This window comes from Mustela erminea, chromosome 1 (genome assembly GCF_009829155.1).
Source record: "Mustela erminea isolate mMusErm1 chromosome 1, mMusErm1.Pri, whole genome shotgun sequence".
Classification (NCBI taxonomy): domain Eukaryota; kingdom Metazoa; phylum Chordata; class Mammalia; order Carnivora; family Mustelidae; genus Mustela; species Mustela erminea.
The window spans coordinates 192426719-192446881 of record NC_045614.1 but is presented as its reverse complement, the minus strand read 5'-3'; the positions used below and the strand labels follow the sequence as shown (position 1 = coordinate 192446881).

The window sequence follows — 20163 nt, the reverse complement described above, 5'->3', positions numbered from 1 at the left end:
CACCAGGCATGCGTGTTATCTTCCTACCTATTCTCCCCACACTCTATTCTTTCATTACTTTTATAAAAGAAGAACTATTGCAGGGTATGTAAAGAAAACGCATCCCCATTGACTTTTTTCTTTCAGCATATCCTGTTTTCATGCTATGTTATAGTTGAAATATTGCGCTCATGGACTTCTGGTTTGTTCTTAAGATGGACTTTATTTGCGAGTTTATCTTGTTGTTTGGGGGCTCCACTATCACATGGAATAGCCTCTTTTTCATTTTTATCCTAAGAAGGAAAAGAGCTAAGAAAGGGATGTGATTCTATCAGCAATTCGCCTAGGAAAAATTCCAATCTTTTTTCTGACCTGCTCTTCAAGGAAACCGCAATGTCATCACAAAAGAGAATGAAATTGCAGTCAATTCTTGACTATCAAAATATTTCCAAGAAAATATCATTTTCAAATAAAAAAATAAAACCCATTCCCATGAAAGCAATTCTTTTATCTCCATGCTTCAACTCAGCATTGTGAAGGGGGGAAAGTACTGTCCTAGAAACCAAGAGTCAGGCAGGGTACCAGCAATGTCCCAGACAGCATATTCGAGCAAAGTAGTTGAAGAGAACTTAAAGATACAGCAATTTACAAAAGGGTACAGAGGGTACAATGAAACCAACAACAGACAGTGAAATGCTGAGGGGACTAGGGTTGCCTTCTCAAGGGCTGAGTGAGCTATAAATGTAGATATAGAAGGTGTGGGACTCTGATGGAAGCTGCAGACATCATCCTACCATCATCACCATTATTCCTGTTGGGGGAATAAATACCTCAACCTCATTTTCCCCCCAAATGGTGTCCCTTGATGCCATCTCCCTTTCGCAGAACCCAACTGGAAGCCTGAGGGGGACAGGAGAGTTTGTGCTTATAGTTCACACATGTCAGTCTCCCATGGCACAGAGCAGTGTGGTAAAGGATGGGGAGGAGTTTCCTGGCAAAGAGAATAAGCTAGTGCATCAGATCCTGCCACTGGTAAAATCTTGGGATCCTGTTCTTCCTCTCTGAATTAGATGGTGGTTGGTGATCATTCCAAGACCTCAGATTCTGCGGATACATCTTATTTGAAGAGGAAGAAGTTCATGGCTGAAAAGAATAGGTGAAAGTTACACAAAAAAAGCTTTAAAAAAATTCTCAGCATCCTTATTTCATATCTTCTATGGTATACTCCGAGGGTGACTTTTCTCCACCTTAAAAAAAAAAAAAAAAAAAAAAGTTGAATGGATAATTAGAATGTCTTGTGTAAAGTATGAATGTGTTACATGGAGTAAACGAGGTATGCCACTTTGGAAAAATTATTTAACTTTTATGTGTGTTTTCTTGAAACATCAATGTAAATGTGAAATGCTTACAGTGTTTGTCATTTTTACATTTTTCTAGATTTAACATACTCATCAAAATTAGATAGCATTGACAAGTTTTGGTTGTCACTAAATTGTAAGCTTGCTGAGAGGGGTACACATGCATTTTTATGTTTCCTAGTATCTGTGTAATGGGTTTAGCAGTGATTTCATAGAGAATATTTGTATCCTGAGAACTTCCTGTGTGTTAAGCACTATGTTAAATGCCCTTTAAATCATAATCTCCTTCAATCCTCAGGACAAATTTAAGTTAGAAAAGTTAAACAACTTGCTCAAGTCACACAGACAATAAGTGTTATAGCTAAGCGCTAACCTGGGTCTGGGCGACTGATCTATTTGTGCTTCCTTCTGGTACGTACATTGAACTGCCACTTCCAAGTGAATAAGTCAAGGGGGATAGGGATATGCAAATGACTTTCTCTGCTGTCTGGCAGAGAAGTGCTAAAGACATTGTTGGTGGTTTTATTGGGAGCATCATTATCGTTCTGCTGAGGAATATGAAAAAGTTGACACCTCCAAGTAAGTTAAAATGTGGTGGGGAGTATTAGCTACTTACTCAAATGCCTATAATGCAGGATGGAATAAAGCAAGGACCATAAGGCAAGTACAAAAATATATACGATAGAGGCCCCACTGAACAATACATGGGGTTTCCACGGTGAAGAGAAGAAAGGATGGAGAGACAATCATGAACAAAGACTCGGAGGCTGGAACACACAGGGTGTGTACAGGAATCTACAAGGGATGTGATGACCGGAACACTGGGAAATATAGGGAAACACTAAAAGAAAAGACTAGAAAGGTAGGTTGAACTTTGTGAGGGATCTACTTAATTGTACTATCATCAGTACATATTTTTAGAACTTGTTGACAAGAGAGCTCCACATCAAGTGCCATGATGAAATCTAAAAACACGTTGTCTACTGGGTTTTCCTGATCTAGCAATTTTGCAACCTTGCCAGAAAGAAAATGAGGTATGACTAACCACTCCCAATCCTGCTCTCCTCCAATAAATTTTCCTCACCTTTAAGAGGTCCGTGGGAACCTCTTAAAATTCATCTCGAATTATGTTACATTTTCCTTAACACACTTGACTGGCTTCTCATTTCCCAGATTCAACACGCTGACCTCTTCAGCCATATCTCTGAATAGACCCCATCCTAAAGAGGTTCCAGACACCCCAAACTTCTTAAATGTGCTCTTCCTCTTGGCAGCATGCACTCCCTTCACACCTCTGTCCCTGCCTGTCATCCTCTAGGCCCCGACTCATCTGTCCCTGCTGGGATGCCATCCCTGTGGCCTCCTTCAGAGGTCACCCTGCCGAGCTCCCCAATGCCATTTGTTGCATACCTGTCTTTGTGCATCTGCCACAATATTTTGTTATATTCATTTAGATTTTGGAGGCTTTTTCTTATTTATTTTTATATTCCCAGTTCCTGGAGCAAAGTAGGAATGCATAGATCTTTACAGAGTGAGGGAACAAATGAATGAGGTAGCAGCATTTTCTATAACTGGAAAATATGATATAATTATATTATATAAAACTTAGCTTGAAAGTTATAGAACCAAGAGCTTTCCTGCTGGTCTCTTCTTAGATGGTCAGACTTCCAGCACCTTTGTGAATAGCTCACATCTTCTCCACCTCCTTAATTCAATCTCTGAGGTGGCTGTTGAGGTAACCGCTTATATCTTTGACCTGTCCAGGCGGCCATAATATGTTCCTACAGAATTTGTGTGCAGAATTTGTATCGTGTCCTTTTTATTTTAAACATTATCCAAGATCCTTTCCCCATTGGCTTGTGAATTTTTGAAGTTTCTCTTTTGGAAGAGAAACTTTTTCTTTTCCTTCTCTTTACTTCAGTCCCATGTCCATTAGGTTTTTTTTTTTTTTTTTTTTTTTAAAGATTTTATTTATTTGACAGAGAGATCACAAGTAGACAGAGAGGCAGGCAGAGAGAGAGGAGGAAGCAGGCTCTCCACAGAGCAGAGAGCCCGATGTGGGGCTCGATCCCAACACCCTGGGATCATGACCTGAGCCGAAGGCAGAGGCTTTAACCCACTGAGCCACCCAGGTGCCCCCGTATGTCCATTAGGTTTAAAGACTACATTCTCTGTTCTGTTTTCTCCCAAGAATTGCTGGAAATCACTTAAACCACTCAAGCTGCATGCTCTCTATCAGTTTATATATTATTCATATACCGGTCAAAAATGATTTGAGATAACTAATTTCATAATTTAGCTTAATGGTTCTCATTTAAGAATGACAAATCAATTAATTAAGAATTGAGTTTTATATAATCCCTTTTCAAAGATAATTTCCTAAATGGCTAAATCTTACCTTCATTAGACTTTATTCTTCAATATTGTTTCTGCCTGGCATTCAACAGTTCTACTTGTTTTTAAACTCATCTTAATGTGGGTCTGCAATAGGGAAGCAAGAGGCTGGTCCCTAGTCTACTTATGGAGCAGAAAAAGGGATGAGTTAGGAAGACTCCCAGATTCAAGTGCTTAAATGTTATTTCTGTGACTAAATATTTATGTAAATTAAATAGATAGCTTACATCATATAAATATATCCTGTCATCCAGATCTTATTTTAAATCACTTCAATCATCAAATCTGCTAATACCTAGTATCTCCTGATATCTGTGATGAGAGTTCTGGAAGAATTATGAAAACAGGTTAGGACATGGGGATGATAAGGTGATTGTACAGGCCAGGCCACTTCAGGTGTTAAGGGTTAGTGGGCTTGGGAGGAATGGCTTCTGACTTGGGCAGTCAGGAATCTCTCTGCTGCATCTGTCATCTTCTAGGCTGGGGGTCACCCGAAGGCAAGACAGGAAAGAGGGAATGTGTCAAAGTCAAATAGTTGAGTTTGGAACATGGGGTCCTGGCAGCTGTAACAGCCTGTGACTTGTTCAGCAACATTCAGAGTGACTCATCAGGCACATTTCTCTTAGGTCACTTGTTCATTCTTGAGGCAAATTTTACTTGTCTGAAGAAAGAAAACATTAATATCTTAAGGACCTATCACTAAGATTCATGCGTAGGTAATCAAGTCAGACATTCTGAGCCCACATTTGACCTTCTGTAATTACAGAAGATTAATATCAGCAGACTACCTGAATATTATTCTTTAAACCCATCGTAGCCATAAGATCAATTTTATATGTGTATGTCTATATGTACGTATGTGTGTATCCATTAAATGCCTAATCCTTCATCTATCAAGTATGGCCTTATTTGGGAATGATGTGGCTCTGTCCTCCAGGTGTGGCCATCATCTCACTTTATCTGACAACTTCCAAAGAATATATAGTCTTTCTTCACACAATGTTGTGCCTGATGGTAGGTGCCAAATAATTATCTCATTTAAACAAAAATTCATTTTTCTACAGATAAATTTCATTTAACCAACAGAATTCTCTGCAACAATACTAACATCAAAGACTTCATCATACAACTAAAAATAACATATAACATATACATAATTATTATAAGTAAAAATATTTGAGTGCCTCTCTGTACTAGGTATTCCACATGTGGTCTTTTACACTCTTAGAACCACCTTGCAAGGTTAGTGTCACAATTTTTGATTTATAGATGAAGAGCCAGGATTTCAGTGAGACCAAACAACTTGTCCAAAATCATCTAAGTAATCAGCGAAATTGCAGTTGATCCTCAAGTGTGTCAAATTTCAAAGCTCCTCTTCTTTTTTAGACCATTCCTCCTTCTCTACCTCACCGGTTCTTGAAAGAGCAATAACCTCCTCCCTCTCCTTATACCAGGAGAGGAGTCAATCCTCAAGAAACTTGGCTAAAATGGAAGATGCTTCTACTCCTCTGGGTAGATCCTCCCATCAAGTGGTATAGAGGTCATATGACTATTGCTCAGCCTTTTTTCTCTCCTTTTCACTTTCCAAGTTGACTCAACTTATAGGAGCAGTGAGTAAGTTGGCTCTAATTTAGCAGGCTCAGACCCAGCCAAGCAAGACTCAACTGGAGTTTGAGTCCTGTTTCCTCCTCCTCATCCACCCACCTCTCCATTCATTCATTCAACTATCCATGTTCAGTCAGCAAAAATTGTATTCCAGGCACTATCTCATGTGTTAGGGATTTATTCAAAGAAACAGATCTTGCCTTCAGAGAGCTAAGAGTCTAGCAGAGAAGGAAAACATAATTTGCACAAGAATGGGAAGTGTCTAAAGGTTAGTAAAGCTATGAGAAGGACAAGATCGACTCTTCTTTGTGGATCAAGAAAGTTTTTATACAAGAAATGTTTGAGCTGGCTCAGCTAGCATGAAAACACTGTAGACTCAGGAATTTTCCCCGACCCAGGGCAGCTTTCCCCAAAGCACGCTTTTGCCAGATGATTTATGAATTGAGGTATCACTGTGCTTTCTTGTCAGCATGCCATGGAATGGAGTGTTGATGAGAGGCACTTTTCATCTCTGCAACACAGTGGAGAATCTTTGTTATGTGGAGGTGCACACCTTGGGATTTATCATCACTCTGAGACACAGTGCTAACCGTTCGAAGTGATCAATAATCTTTTGTATGACATCCGACATGTGTGCTTCAAGAACCCAGTTCTCATGTTTCCGAAGACTTCAGAGGACTCTCCCACAAACTTGTGATGACATGCCTAAGCTCAAATTAAAATCAGTCTGTAGAATGATGGCCTGCCAGGACACAGTGGAGGCAGGCAAGCATCCTGGTGCTTTTTAAAGCACCAGAGCAGAGAAGAATGTGAATCTAAGTGGAGTGGTTGAAAATAGCTGTATGCTTAGCCATTAGCAGCTGTGGCTGCAAATCAAGGGCCAATCTCATCTAGGCGGTGTAGACAGGCCCCTCCAACATGCATCATTCTTATCTGAGCTCCACATAGCCTTGCCTGATTGGTGATAGAGTGATTAGCTCTGTTTTCAAACACAAAACCAAATTATGCATGTGAGCTTGACAGTGAATATTATAAAATACCTGGGATAAAGTCATGTACCAAGTCCGTTCATTCTTTTGAGTGCTCTCTTATTTGCAGAATACCCACTGCATTCAATATAACGCTTCACATTTTTGGAATTGGCGTTCCACGGATTATATTGTCACTTCGATTTAACGTGATTCCTATGGTCTGTGCTCTACAATCATGTTTTTCCTAATTGATCTCTGTTGAATAGAGTCTAAATATAAGCCCAACTTAAAAAAAAAATCACTGTACTTAAATTCTAGCATATTTGAATTAACAGACCCCATGAAAATGTAAAATTTTATGAACATATTTAATCTTGAAGCAATTCTAGAATTTGGTGTTTCCATACTGTGGAAAACTACTGTGTAAAATATGTTTGCCAATTGTTATTGAAACCATTTGCATTAATAACCTTTCAGAGAAGAAGTAGAATATGAAAGGCTATTATTAAGTTTTCAAGTGACTTTATTGAATGAAGGTGGGATCATTATCAGAGCTTCCAAAAATGATTCAAAATAGGGATTCCCAGTTCTAGTCCTGAGTAAAGGAGACACTATCAGTTTAGGAAACAGTGGGGCTTGACCTTGTGTCCACTGAGTCCTTAAGGATGGAGGTCAAGCCTTTTGTTTCATCTCTGCACACCCAGCTCCCCAGAGGGGGTTGGCATAAAGGAGAGGCTTAGTATACATTTGTTGAATTGGTGTGTGAGGCAATATACTGTTGTGAAACTAGTCAATGGCCAAAGAAGTAGGATCAGTTCGTGTCTGGGTCAAACATGTGGAAATGGGGTCAGGATGACCTCTCTGAGCTTCAGTTTCTTTATCTCTAAAGCAAAGCGGCTTCTTCATAAGGGTGCTATGAGATCAAATGCAATAAACACATACAAATGTTAAGAATAATGCTTGACCCTTAGCAAGAGGTCCTTTAAATGCTTGTAGCCTCCATCTCTACCCATCCTTCTATGGCTTCCCCACCCCCCAACCCTTAGCCTAGAGTGTGTGTGTGTGTGTGTGTGTGTGTGTGTGTGTATGTGTGTATTCTGTTACGGCAAATACATTGAATGGAAACCAGACTTAGAAATTGGTCCCAGCCTAATCTCTTAACCTCTAGATTTTGGTTTTCTCATCTGTAAAATGAGGAGATTAGACTCATTCTCCAGATCCTTCTACTTCTAGGTTTTAGCTTGAAGGCTTCTCATTCTCATTTAATTCTTATAAATTAAACAGTCTGTAATTATGTAAATTAATAAGTACTATGTAGGGGCATGATAGACCCACTACCATTTATACCAATATCTGTCCACTTGATTTTAAATATCTTTTCTATAATTCTATGAATTTTCCTCACATTTTTAAGGCATCAGCTACATATCAGGTAAATCTTACTAGAATGATTGCAATTTGGGTATTCTTTTTTTCTTTTTTTTTCAAAAATCTTAGCCAACCAAAAGTTAATTTAAGTAAAGCAGATATCTATGAGTTAATTAATTTCTTGATGTTTTAGAAAGTAGTTCAGAATCTTCAAAACTTTCATTTTCATTTTAGGGCTATTAGATATTGTGCTATAATATTGTGAACATGTCAGGAGGTGGAGTGGAGTAGATAATTTTTGGTTAATAAAGAGTTTTTATCAATAGAATTCTGAGTAGCAAAAATTTCCCTGAAGCAAAAGGAGAATTATAATGGCATGGAAAGACAAAAACAAATTCAGATGATTTATTGTATTCCTCAGATTTTTTTTTTATCTTGAAGTCTACATAAAAGCAGTCATGACCATCTTGAATTTCTTCAACAGTGATATTCCTTTTGAAACAGTAGTTCTAAGTATAGGAAATATTAAAAAATTTCCAATCTCATGATAGTTCTTTGTTACTGGACTTTGTGTTCAGAAAGTGTTGTCAGTCTTCACTCATTAGAAATGCAATGAGAAAAATAATGCTTCTATTATTAATTCATAGACTGTAAAAGAATAATTAAATTCTCTTTATGTATTCTTTCTATCTAGTAGTATTGTTTTATTACTAAGATTAAGTGCGTGGCTTTGTAAAAAGATTGCTCTCCATGATGATTTTAGAAAACTAAATGACCAAAAATATTCTAACACAAAAGTTAGTGTTTGTAGAAACCACTTCTGTCTCCTTTGGAGAGCCTACAAAAAGAGATTCTACCTGAGACAAATGACTCCATATTTTTTAACATAGAATATTTTCTTTCTTACCTAGGAACTGAGTTCATGGATCAAAAAGCATAGTTGATATAAGACAGGGTGACAAATTATCTATCTACCGTCCACTGAGCACAATCCACGTGGTTTGGGTTGAAGAACTCCTTTTCAGCTATAGAATAATGGTGAGCTTACTTGATTGATAGCTTTTGTCCACCTTAAGACACTGATTTTAAAGCTCATGTATGCTGCTTAATTCCTTCATCAGGTACTACTTGGTGTCTAATAGACACAGCTATTAAAGATGGCCTTTTAATTAGGACTTTGAAAACAACACATTTTGGCAAATCTCATCTAGACATCAGAGTTAGCAAAAGGCAATGGTACCATTAAGTGATTTTCATTTCTTGAATTTTCTTTTGCATTTTAAAAAATTCAAAGTTAAAACAGCTTTTAATTGCTTCCTGGAATGAATCTTGGACCTATAATCAAGCATACAGAAATCCATGTTTCATGTTGCTGTGGGAGACCCATAATGACAGGTCCTGGTATACTTATTTTTAAATGATAGCGACCTGAAATCATCAGTCTGAATCCATGAATTTCCTGGGGAGTGGGGAGGAAAATGTTGCATTTATGCAAGATTGTGGTTTTCCCTCTGGGTAGTGTTATTTGGAATGATTATGGAGTTAAGGGACTCAAGTATTTTTATGGTTTCTTGGGGTGTTTCATATCGATATTTTTTTTCTCTTCGACATATCTTTTAAATAAACTTTCACAAAAATGCTTTCTAAAGGTGCTCTGTCAATGTTTAATTTTCACCTTTTGTGTAGTAATGTGTTGTGCTTCTTTCCAGAATTTGAATTTTTCTAAAACTTTAATACATTGTCACTTAAAAAAAAAAAAATGGAAAGGAATTCAAATACTGAAGAAAGATGACAGTGTTTCTTTTTCACTTTAAATACCAAGGATTTTCTTTATCTTTTTTTACCAGCTTTCCAGAAATTGTCCATGATTTCATTCATTTGTTCATTCATTCATTCATTCATTCATTTATTGAATAATTACTCAGGTCTTAAAGAATTCAGACTGACATACATGCCTTGCAATTTCTGTTCCCCTCTTTTAATGAAGTAGTAAATATTACTTGAGTTTCACATTCCTACCTCAGCAATCTATAGTTTGAAAAGGAAACTTCGGTCCTCATACTAAGAAACGTTGGTTCCCTTTATTGAGATCAACTTTTTTTTTTTTTTAAAGATTTTATTTATCCATTTGAGAGTGAGAGAGAGCATGAGAGGGGAGAAGGTCAGAGGGAGAAGCAGACTCCCGGTGGAGCTGGGAACCTAAAGCAGGACTTGATTCTGGGACGCTGGGATCATGACCTGAGCCAAAGGCAGTCGCTTAACCAACTAAGCCATCCAGGTTCCCTATTGAGATCAACTTTGAGGGCACAAGTGTCCAGGTGAGTTCCACAAGTAGCATTTTGCCTCAGAGTTAACTCTAAATAGAGGTATTGCAACATTTAAGATATTATCTTTAGGAATCTCAATATGGCCTAGATGATCCTGGTTTTTAATAATCCATGGGGGACAAATTTTTAATGTTGGTGTTTCCTCAACCTCATTCCCCCATTAAAGAAGAAGAAGAAGAGAAAGAAGAAGAAGAAGGAAAATAAAATTAAAACAACAAAAACAGAAGCTCAAAAAGGTGAAGTTGCTTGACCAAAGACATATGACTAGTAGGTGACAGAGCAAGAAAACAAGCCTGTTCTCCTGAGCACAGTAAACTTTCATCAGAGCATTAGACCATGATTTGGAGCCAGGAGTCTAGAGATGAAAAAACAGATTTTCTTCAATGTATTTTTGATAGAGAAGGAAGCCAGGAATGACCATCAGGCAAGTTTCCTACGTCAAATTCCCCCTTGTCGGGCTGTAATCCTAGTCCAGGCCTCCAGCCCATCCCCCGCCGTTCTTCCTTCATGGATGACTCATTTAGCCTTGACTGGTAGAAAATAATGGTTTCTTTGTTCTAGCCAAGTTGTTATGCAGATACAAAAAGGAGTACTAGAATAAGATAGGAAGTCTCCAAAAAAAAGAGAGAAGAAACATTTGCCAGGCCACTTGTGATAAGTCTATTTTCTCAACCCCATGCCAAGACAATCTAGTTTGACCTGCTATTTTCTGAAAAGAAAAATCTCTTACACGAACAGCCTCCCCAAAGTATAAAAATCAAATTAATTTAGTTACCTAATTGACTTGCTGAAAATAATAACCTATCGATAAAATTGAGGCTGTCCTGAAAAGCACAGAATGTCCAGTCACTGTAAGCATAAGGAACATGAACATGGAATACTGAAACCTGCCACCCGAAGCGGAGTCCTCAGACCAGCAGCATGACTTGAGAGCTTGTTAAAAATGCAGAATCTCAGGCTACAACCCAAGTTTAACAAGATCAGCCTGTGCGTTTCTGATGATCCCCAGGCAATTTATATGCACATTAAAGTCTAAGAAGCACTGATTTAGAACACCGGGACAAAGACTGTTTAAGCGAGTCTAAAGGCTAGCCATCATAGGCTAGACGGTCCCAGCCCTTTTATTTTTCTAGTTTCTTTTGACCGTAATTTTTTAGTCTTCAAGACAGGAGCCCCTTGGGTAGCTGTCCCTGTGACTCATAACGTTCATGAACCATTGAAAGTACGATGTTCAGAGTAGGGCCTGCTGCTCCATTTCTCGATTTTAAATGGTTATTTTATTGCAATTCTCTTGACAACCAAGTGAAGCAGAAAACCACACGTGCCTTTTTACTTTTCTCAACATTTCTTAACATCAAAAAAGGCCACTGCCTTCCGTTCTTGGTTATCAAGTGCTAACCGAGTAGAAAATGGCGGTGAGAAGTTCATAAAAACAACAACAACAAAACACCTTTTAGTCGTGATTTTAACTATTTGGGTCACCCTCATCCCTCTTTACCTTTATCAGGGATTACTAATGATTTATCAGATTCACAGAGTTTTAGTTTTGCCTTCTCTCCCTTCTATTTGCTTCTCTGATCCACTGGCTGAAGGTAATGGAATTAATAGTGATTAGGATAAGCTAGGAGTATCAAGGGTCCCTGGGCTGGGTAATTGAAAAGAGTCATTAAATTATCACTGCCACTAATATTTATTGAGTTGGGGGGCGCCTGGGAGGCTCAGTGGGTTAAGCCTCTGCTTTCAGCTCAGGTCATGACCCCAGGGTCCTGGGATCTAGCCCTAAATTGGGCTCTCTGCTCAGCAGGGATCCTGCTTCCTCCTCTCTCTCTCTGTCTACCTCTCTGCCTATTGTGATCTCTGTCAAATAAATAAATAAAATCCTTAAAAAAAATATTTATTGAGTTGACTGTGTGAGAAGCTGTGCTAAGGGCTGAGTATTTACTACCTGGCTTAATCTACATCTTCCCGGTACCATCAGGACCCACCACAGACTGACATGGTTCCAATAGAGGAACTGTTGGATAATACTAAGTTTTCTTCACCTTAATAACCTCTTGTGTAAGGACTTACTTCTTTAGCATCTGTGCGTCCTTCTACATCTTGAAATATATATATCTATTCAATGTCCTTTTTCCCAGGAAAACAAGGATGCAAAGGAAGAGCTAATCAAACCCTACAATTAAAAATTTGACCTAAAAACTTACTGGTTACAAACACACATTATTATTATTTCTTTAAGATTTTATTTATTTAGTAGAGAGAGGGGTGGGGGGGCGGAGCAGAAGGAGAGGGACAAGCAGACTCCGCATTGATCTTGCACTTCCTGGCCTCCAGAACTGGGAGAAATAAATTTGTTATGTATAAGTCACCCAAACGATGATATTTTGTCAGAGCAGCCACAGCCAGGACACTATGTGATACAATATATTTTTATTTATTTACTTACTTATTTTAATTTGACAGAGAGAGATCGCAAGTAGGCAGAGAGGCAGGCAGAGAGAGAGAGAGAAGGGAGGAAGCAGGTTCCCCGCTGAGCAGAGAGCCCGATGCGGGGCTCGATCCCAGGACCCTGAGATCATGAACTGAGCTGAAGGCAGAGGCTTTTAACCCACTGAGCCACCCTGGCGCCCGATACAATATATTTTTATGCAGAGAAACTTTTCAAGAACACTTGCATTCTATATATGGAAGCTGACAGATATTTATTCTTTAAAAAGAGCATAGACATGCAAGACTGGGTGCATCCTTGCCTTTTCAAGACACTTAGGGCTCTGAATCTTCTTATGGTTTGGGATAATAGTAATTATTATTTGGTGTCCCTCATGTTCTGGTCACAACACCATGTTGGTCACATTAATACACATTGTCGGGATGCCTGGGTGGCTCAGTCAGTTAAGTGTCTGCCTTTGGCTGGGGTCCTGATGGTCTTGGGATCGAGTCCTGGTTGGGCTCCTTGCTCAGTGGGGAGTCTGCTTCTCTGTCTGACGCTCCCCCTGCTTGTGTTCTCTTCGTTCTCTCTCTGACAAATAAAAAATCTAAAAAATCTAAAAAAACCAAAAAACCAAAAAAACATGTTGTCGTCACATTAAGTCAGTGAGTAGGTATTATTAGATTCACCCCATAGATGAGGAAAATGAGATTTAAAAATTTGAAGTAGTTTGCCCAACTTTCCAGGGAAGTGGGAGAGCCAGAATGGGACACCAGGTCTGTGAGAAACTCTGCAGTGCATTTGCTCGTGCTGGGGAAAGCTAAGGGAGGGTGATTTGGATAGCAGGTGCCATTTGGCCAAATTACCCTGTTAGATAGTCTTGAAAAGCCGATTAAAGCTACTGATTGATCTGTTGAAAGCATTATACCTGGGGAGAACAATCAGCCAAATAAACAAGATGTTCTGGTGAACAACTGCCCTCACGTGTAATGATTACTCTGCTTTTGAAAAGTAGGTGATACTAACTCCGTAAGAAATCTCGAAGTGGTTTATTTTAAATTAACCTCCTCCTGTTTCCTATTTGGAAAAACAGTATCTTTATTTATCATTCTGGAGCTGTTTGCAGGCCTCTCCTTGTCATGTTTATTATCACGAATTGTTTTGTGATGACTGATTGTCCCAAATCAAGGACGGCAAGATAGCCTTGCCTTCAGTTAAAACCACCAGAGGGACTGGCAGAGGTCAGTAGGATACACCAAAAAGCAAACCCCTCACATGCAACCAGTGGCATCATATAGAAGTTCAGTGTGTCATATTTAAAGATGATGAGAACATGCTCATTTTATACTTACCTGGTAGGGGAGATACCATGATCACGAAGGTGGTTTTCCCAGGGCAAGGCTTATCCATTGCACTCTGGATGTGCTGACCCCTGCGATTTCCCCCAAAAGAAAGACAATTATCATATGATCTCCCTGATATGAGGAAGTTGAGAGGCAACGTGGGAGGTTTAGGGGATAGGAAAGGAATAAATGAAACAAGCTGCGATCAGGAGGGAGACAAACCATAAGAGACTCTTAATCTCACAAAACAAACTGAGGGTTGCCGGGGGTGGGGGGGGGTGGTGGTGGTGGTGGTTGGGTTACAAACATTGGGGAAGGTGTGTGCTATGGTGAGTGCTGTGAAGTGTGTAAACCTGGTGATTCACAGACCTGTACCCCTGGGACTAATAATACGTTATACATTAATAAAAAAAAAATGAACACGCTCATTTATAAATGTCCTACTTTCATTAATGGGAAAGCACATGACAGTTATTTTAATTAATTCCAAATCATTGTTAAAACATTTTTTGAACATGGAACTTCTTTTGTTAACCGAAGTTCACTTAAATCTTGGGTAATATTTTTAATGATTTATTAATTTTACCCTTTAGTAAATTTGACTCCATTGTAACCCACTATGCAAACATAGCACATATTCTCCAGTTATCATAAATTGCTGAATGTTTTAACTTGGGAATAATCTAGTGCAACATTCTTACCAATGAGGAGAGTGAATACAGAGAAGTCACATAGCTATTAAATGTCGATGTTTGGACATTGACCAAGACAATTGACTTCAAGGCAAATGCCCATTCTAGCAAACCATAGTGATAGTGTGTCTCTGAAACGGCAAAATCATCATTTTGTGTAAGTAACACTTGTTCCCCACTGGGGTAATATTTCATGACATGACACATATAATTGTCATACCAGGAGGTTAGGAAGATCCTTTAAAGTAGGACCCATGTCATATCTAGTTTTGATTCTACACAGTGCATAACTCATTTCAGGGGTGCTTTGCATGTTGTTGATTTTTGGATTTTACCCAAACCCTTCCTATAGATATCATCCCATCTATGATCAAAAAGGAATGTTGACCAGTAAACTTTTTTTTGGGGGGGAGGGGGTCCATAGAAAACAGATCTTCATACATTGGAAAAGTATTCTATTTTGTTGTTGTTGTTGTTACCTCTTATATCAAACTAGTATTTTGTGACCCTTTACAAAAGAAAAGTATTTTAACCACTCTTCCTTAGGTATGGGGTTGAAAACATTTGTAAACTGAATTAGTTCTACTGGTTACCCGAATGTCAACATATACAGGCACTGAGACATTTTGCGTCAAGGATCATAACATCGTTTAAACACAGTGGCCTTAAATAAAAAGCAAACATTCTTTTCTCCCTTACGTGGACCATGTAGAGGAACAAAAACCTATACTATCGACTAATTCTTGCTCTTAAATGACCGTTATGGACTTTCAAGTTAGCACATTCCCAAAGCAAATGGGATTGGGGAAGGGATGGCTTGACACCTTAGCTGTTACTACTCTCCTGTCAGCTGTCACTGTGGGCCTAAAGCAAACGAGAGCCACTCTGAGCTGAAACCCAGTTGCTGCCAAAGTGAGTGAGGAGGGCAGGGAAAGATTGTGTTACTCAGTGACAGCTGCATCTTTCCAAAAGAATTAGCTACCTAATTCCTCTAATGAAAATGTACCTTTTCTATAAATTGGAAGAGGAATAAAAATGGAAATAGAATTGGTGTTTTTACCAAGACTCAACAAGCTTCCTAATCTGATGCTAAAGCAATTAAAAAAAAAAAAAAAGACATAACTATCTGTATATTCTTTGATCCAGTGGAAGTTTTCAAATTTCTGGGCCTGTGGTTTTAAGTGCTCGGCCCTCCTTGGGAAGTCGGTGTTAAGGATTCCTAATCCAAACCATAGAAAATTTAACCATTGTGTTTCTTGGGAGAAATTTCTTATTTTATTTCTTCTTCCTTTTTTCATTCAGGATCTCACAATAACCTTCACAAGAACTATTACAAAAGGGAAGCAAGGTCACCTATAAACTTGATGACACGCCATCCTGAAACTGCTCGCTGTCTTTTCTGCTTAAGGATGGGAGAGTTAAATGAGATGACATTTGAAGGTTTTCTTGCCCCAATGTCCTGTGAGATTCAGATTTTAACTGTTATAATTACATACCCTCTCTGGCTCTTAAAACCAAATCTGCCCTTTGCTTATGATCTTTTCCACATGAGTCTTTGATGTCTCATGGCGTGGGTATGACGGTATGACAAAGTGCCACGTTGTTTTCAGCACTTCATATGAGGACACAGACTTGGCGTAACCATCTCAACCCATGAATGCAAACACTCCTCTGCCCTGTAGAAAGGTTGAGTTCTTTTCTTTAAACATTGCTCTCCACCAACAATAAAATACAAAATCCTAACTGATCTTCTAGATTTTGAGATTTACATTTGATGTTCAATTTCTTTTATTTATCTTTTGTCTTGCTCTTTCAGGTGTCTTCAGCTGTCTTCTAAGCTGTTGTTGAACCATTTGGTTATCACTGGGAATTTCTGTTTCAAATAATGTATTTCTTCCAGATTCAACCATTGCCTGCCTAGGGAGTTATTCCCTAACATTTTGCATCTTCAAACTTTAATAGATGGAAGTGGAGAGGAGTAGAGGATTGAACCACTAATGAGGTCTTTCCTCTTCCTTAAAGATACTCTAGGGTGTTATAAGTGCTGATAGTGGGACTTTCTTAATAAAATTACCTGTAGTTCTTGTCCTCTGAAGGCAACAATTATAGAAGTAAGATCCCCAATCATCTTCTTGTCTCTTCCACATATGTGGCAATATATTGTTCTACTTATTGTGTTAACACCAAGCTAGGGAGTTCTATCAAGGAGCTGGGAGTATTGACCTAGGAGTGGGGACCCACTCTAATTACTGTCTTTTTAGAATAAGAACTGAAGATAATGACTAATCTTGTTTTCAATGAAAAAACTTAGTTCTCTTTAGTCCTATCAGACCATAACTTCTCATATGGGGCTGATGGAATCTTACGGCTAACTTCTTCCTCCATCCATCCGCATTTATACTAAATGAGGTGCTTATGGAAAATAGATAAAACTTGAATCTCTTGTTTCCTTATTATCTTGTATAGAAGTGTTGTGATTTACCTTCACTAGTTAAACAGCAGGTCCTTAAGCCTTTTCTTGACCTTGGAGGATTGATGTTCTCACAGTTTCTTCTCCTTTTTTATTTATTTATTTTTGGTTAGTCACTTTTTCTTAACTGTATGGAAAGGACTATTTTTTCTTCTATAGCAGCAATACTACCTTTTAGCCTCTTAATATCCTTAAGTACAGTTTATACTAGGGACTTAATAAAAAGAATGACAAAGGAAGTGAGAAAACCGAAATTTGTCATATCAAATATGCTGACAAAACCTTGTCCCAAACACTGTCAATCACCTGTGCAACATTGATTCATTTCTCTGATCCTCCTTTTTCACTTATCTACCTTTCTTTGCAGTCATATACTTGAAGGGAACTCATCAATCCACTTCTGGTCTCAGGGGTAGGTCCTAACTGGTCTAAGACAAACATGATGGTTCCAATGCTTTTGTCCATGACTGGTTTAAGCTAATGAGCTAAACATTGGGAATTTTTTTTTCCCTCCTGAAACCTGTACATGGAAAAGGCGGCTCTATTATTCTTCCCTGGCCATTGTTCTCTCTGGATATGTCATCCAGACCTGTTTTAATCATCTTATGCCCTTACAGGAAACAGCAATAAAAGAATCCAAGGCACAGAAGAACTCAAAGGTGGGCCCTGAAGATACCATGCCTTAGGGCTCCCCAGTCTCTGGGCTTCTTGCTAGAAGAGATAATTCACATCCTTATTGTTGAAGCAAGCCCAATCAAGAATTTATGTGACTTGAATCTATAATCATCCTGATAAAAAATTATTCCATATTTCTATTTTTCTGGAATGTCTAAAAATAAGACTTAAAGCAGTATACTCTGCCCTCCCTTGGGATCGTAGGTCTTGTAGAAAGCAATGAGGAAAGTAATGAGGGAGTAAGAATTAGATTATGTTTACATACATGCAGCAATACAGCTATGACCAAAATATTTAATCTAAAATGTCCTCACAATTCCAAAAGTTTGACTTTAAGAAGTATTAATGAAAATTCCATTATTCCCCCTGATGTTTATAACTTCTTTCTTTTTTTTTTTTTTTAAAGATTTTATTTATTTATTTGACAGAGAGAAATCACAAGTAGGCAGAGAGGCAGGCAGAGAGAGAGGAAGGGAAGCAGGCCCCCTGCTGAGCAGAGAGCCCGATGTGGGACTCGATCCCAGGACCCTGGAATCATGACCTGAGCCGAAGGCAGCGGCTTAACCCACTGAGCCACCCAGGCGTCCCTGTTTATAACTTCTGATTAGAGATCATGAGAATGTGGAATGACCACTGGAATATAGAATGATGGAATCTTCCAGTCCCCATTGGCCACTACCAGACCTGTATTGTGCATCCCACTTTAGCATGGAGAATCGGGAAGCCTTGCTATGTGCACTACAGGGGTAAGCAAGAGTTGGATATTTCATTTTTGCCTTTCCTTATGGTGTCGCTCATGCACGGAGACCATCATCAAGTAAACACCCTTCAGTTCCCATTTGAAGAAAGGAGATCTGTATCATTTTACCTTAAAACGCACAACAGAAAGAACTTGATGCAATTCCACATCTAGTTTCGGAAATCTGCTGCATGAGAAGTCTTAGTAATGGATTTGAATGCATCCTAGAGTTTATTGTGCCAATATCAATTGAATTAAGACTTTAAACCTTTTCAGGGAACTTCTCATCCTTCATTTCAATTGAATGCACAGACTGTTTTCAGCTACTGAACTGCTGGCCCTGAAACACAAAATGACTATCTTTCAACGCAAAATGACTATCTCTCAACTAAGGTGGATCACAGAAACCCACAACATCAAGTTTTGATCAGGATCCAAAATGATTTTTTTTTTTTTAAGTATAGACAATGATTGCTACTCTTTCCAGACTGGGACAGAAGTCCCAGACTCTAGAATTTTTCCCTGCTCCGGCCACTTTATTTCTGTGTAATTAGGCAATAAGTTACCTCCTTGAATTTCTGATTTTAAAAAACTGACATTAGAGGTGCCTAGGTGGCTCAGTCGGTTAAGCGTCCAACTGCTCTTAGTTTCAGCTCAGGTCTTGATCTCAGCGTTGTGAGTTCAAGCCCTGCCTGAAAGAAAGAAAGGAAGAAACTGATATTAAAACGACAACAACCAATTTTGCCAAATAGGTTCAAAAAAGATTGTCAGAAAAAACCTATGACAAACATAAAAGGACTATAAAAATATCAGATACCACTATTATTATTAGTCTAACTTTCATTTGGGAGAAGACTTAAAAACATGCCCAAATTGGTTGCATTCTAAAGCACTGAGATGCCAAACTTGGGTGTAAGGACACTTGGACCTCCTTACGGACCCCCAGCTCTACACTTCCCAAGTATCATCAAATTCATGACCTCTTTGTTTTATCTTTTTAAATTTAAAATGGTGTTAATTTATCAGAAGCCTATTGAGTTCTTATTATATCCTGATCTTCTTTGGGACATGAAGGATACAAAGACATGTAAGAAGCTTATAATCTAGCAGCGGGAAGGGCCCAATTAGAAAAGATAATTATGGGGCAGTAAGTAGGAAGACCATGGTATGGGCAGAGGAAATGGGAAACCTGAGGCAGAATACCTGTTCCAATTTGAGGTTCTTGATCTCAAGTGCTGAGCAAAAATATTATTTAATTTCTCCCTAGTAACCAGTTCTCATTAATTTTCTCAAGTATCCCAGAACAGTATAGCCAATATGAACCCCGATGTAGACTTCCAAGGTTCTACAGATTCCCCCACCTCCAGAAGTTTTAAAACAGATGCAGGAGAAGGCTCACTAAATGATTCATTTTCAGCTCAACTTTCATTATGTTGATAGCATTTTTGAGGGCAAGGGATATACCAGAGCCCTCTGAATGCCAAAAGGAGAATGAGGTTGTTGGCTAAGGGTGTGTTGAATAGGTTAGGAGGTCACGCCTGAAATAGTTCTTTTTCTTCCTGAGAATTGTGTTGATGGCATGTTTTATGGGAGTCCTTAGTTGGAAGAAAGTTGAGGCAAAGGGAAGATGCGTTATTTGCAAGAATTTTAATCATGAGAATAGATGAAAGGGAAGAGGTAATAGAATTAAGAATCCTGATTGATAACTTGTTGAATTACCACTTAGAGTTTTAAAACAATTACCCTAAATACACCTTTTTTGTAATAAGTAGACGTCTAACCAAAGCAGAAGGAATACAGTTTCATTTTACCAT

At 38.6% G+C, this 20163-nt stretch overlaps 2 long non-coding RNA genes and 1 pseudogene across 2 annotated transcripts in view; 2 read left to right on the top strand and 1 right to left on the bottom strand.

The window, feature by feature from the left end:
* Positions 1–2590: 2590 nt before the first annotated feature.
* On the bottom strand, positions 2591–13859 carry LOC116567283. The gene is made up of 3 exons (XR_004276182.1): positions 13799–13859; positions 3029–3033; positions 2591–2603 (listed from the first exon to the last, which is right to left on the bottom strand). It is a non-coding gene; the product is annotated as an uncharacterized LOC116567283 (long non-coding RNA).
* LOC116580930 lies at positions 13775–13902 on the top strand (annotated as a pseudogene).
* LOC116567279 overlaps positions 13794–20163 on the top strand; it is a 20490-nt gene continuing 14120 nt past the window's right edge. The window contains exon 1 of the long non-coding RNA XR_004276181.1: positions 13794–13852. This is a non-coding gene — a long non-coding RNA (uncharacterized LOC116567279). The remainder of the gene's footprint in view (positions 13853–20163) is intronic.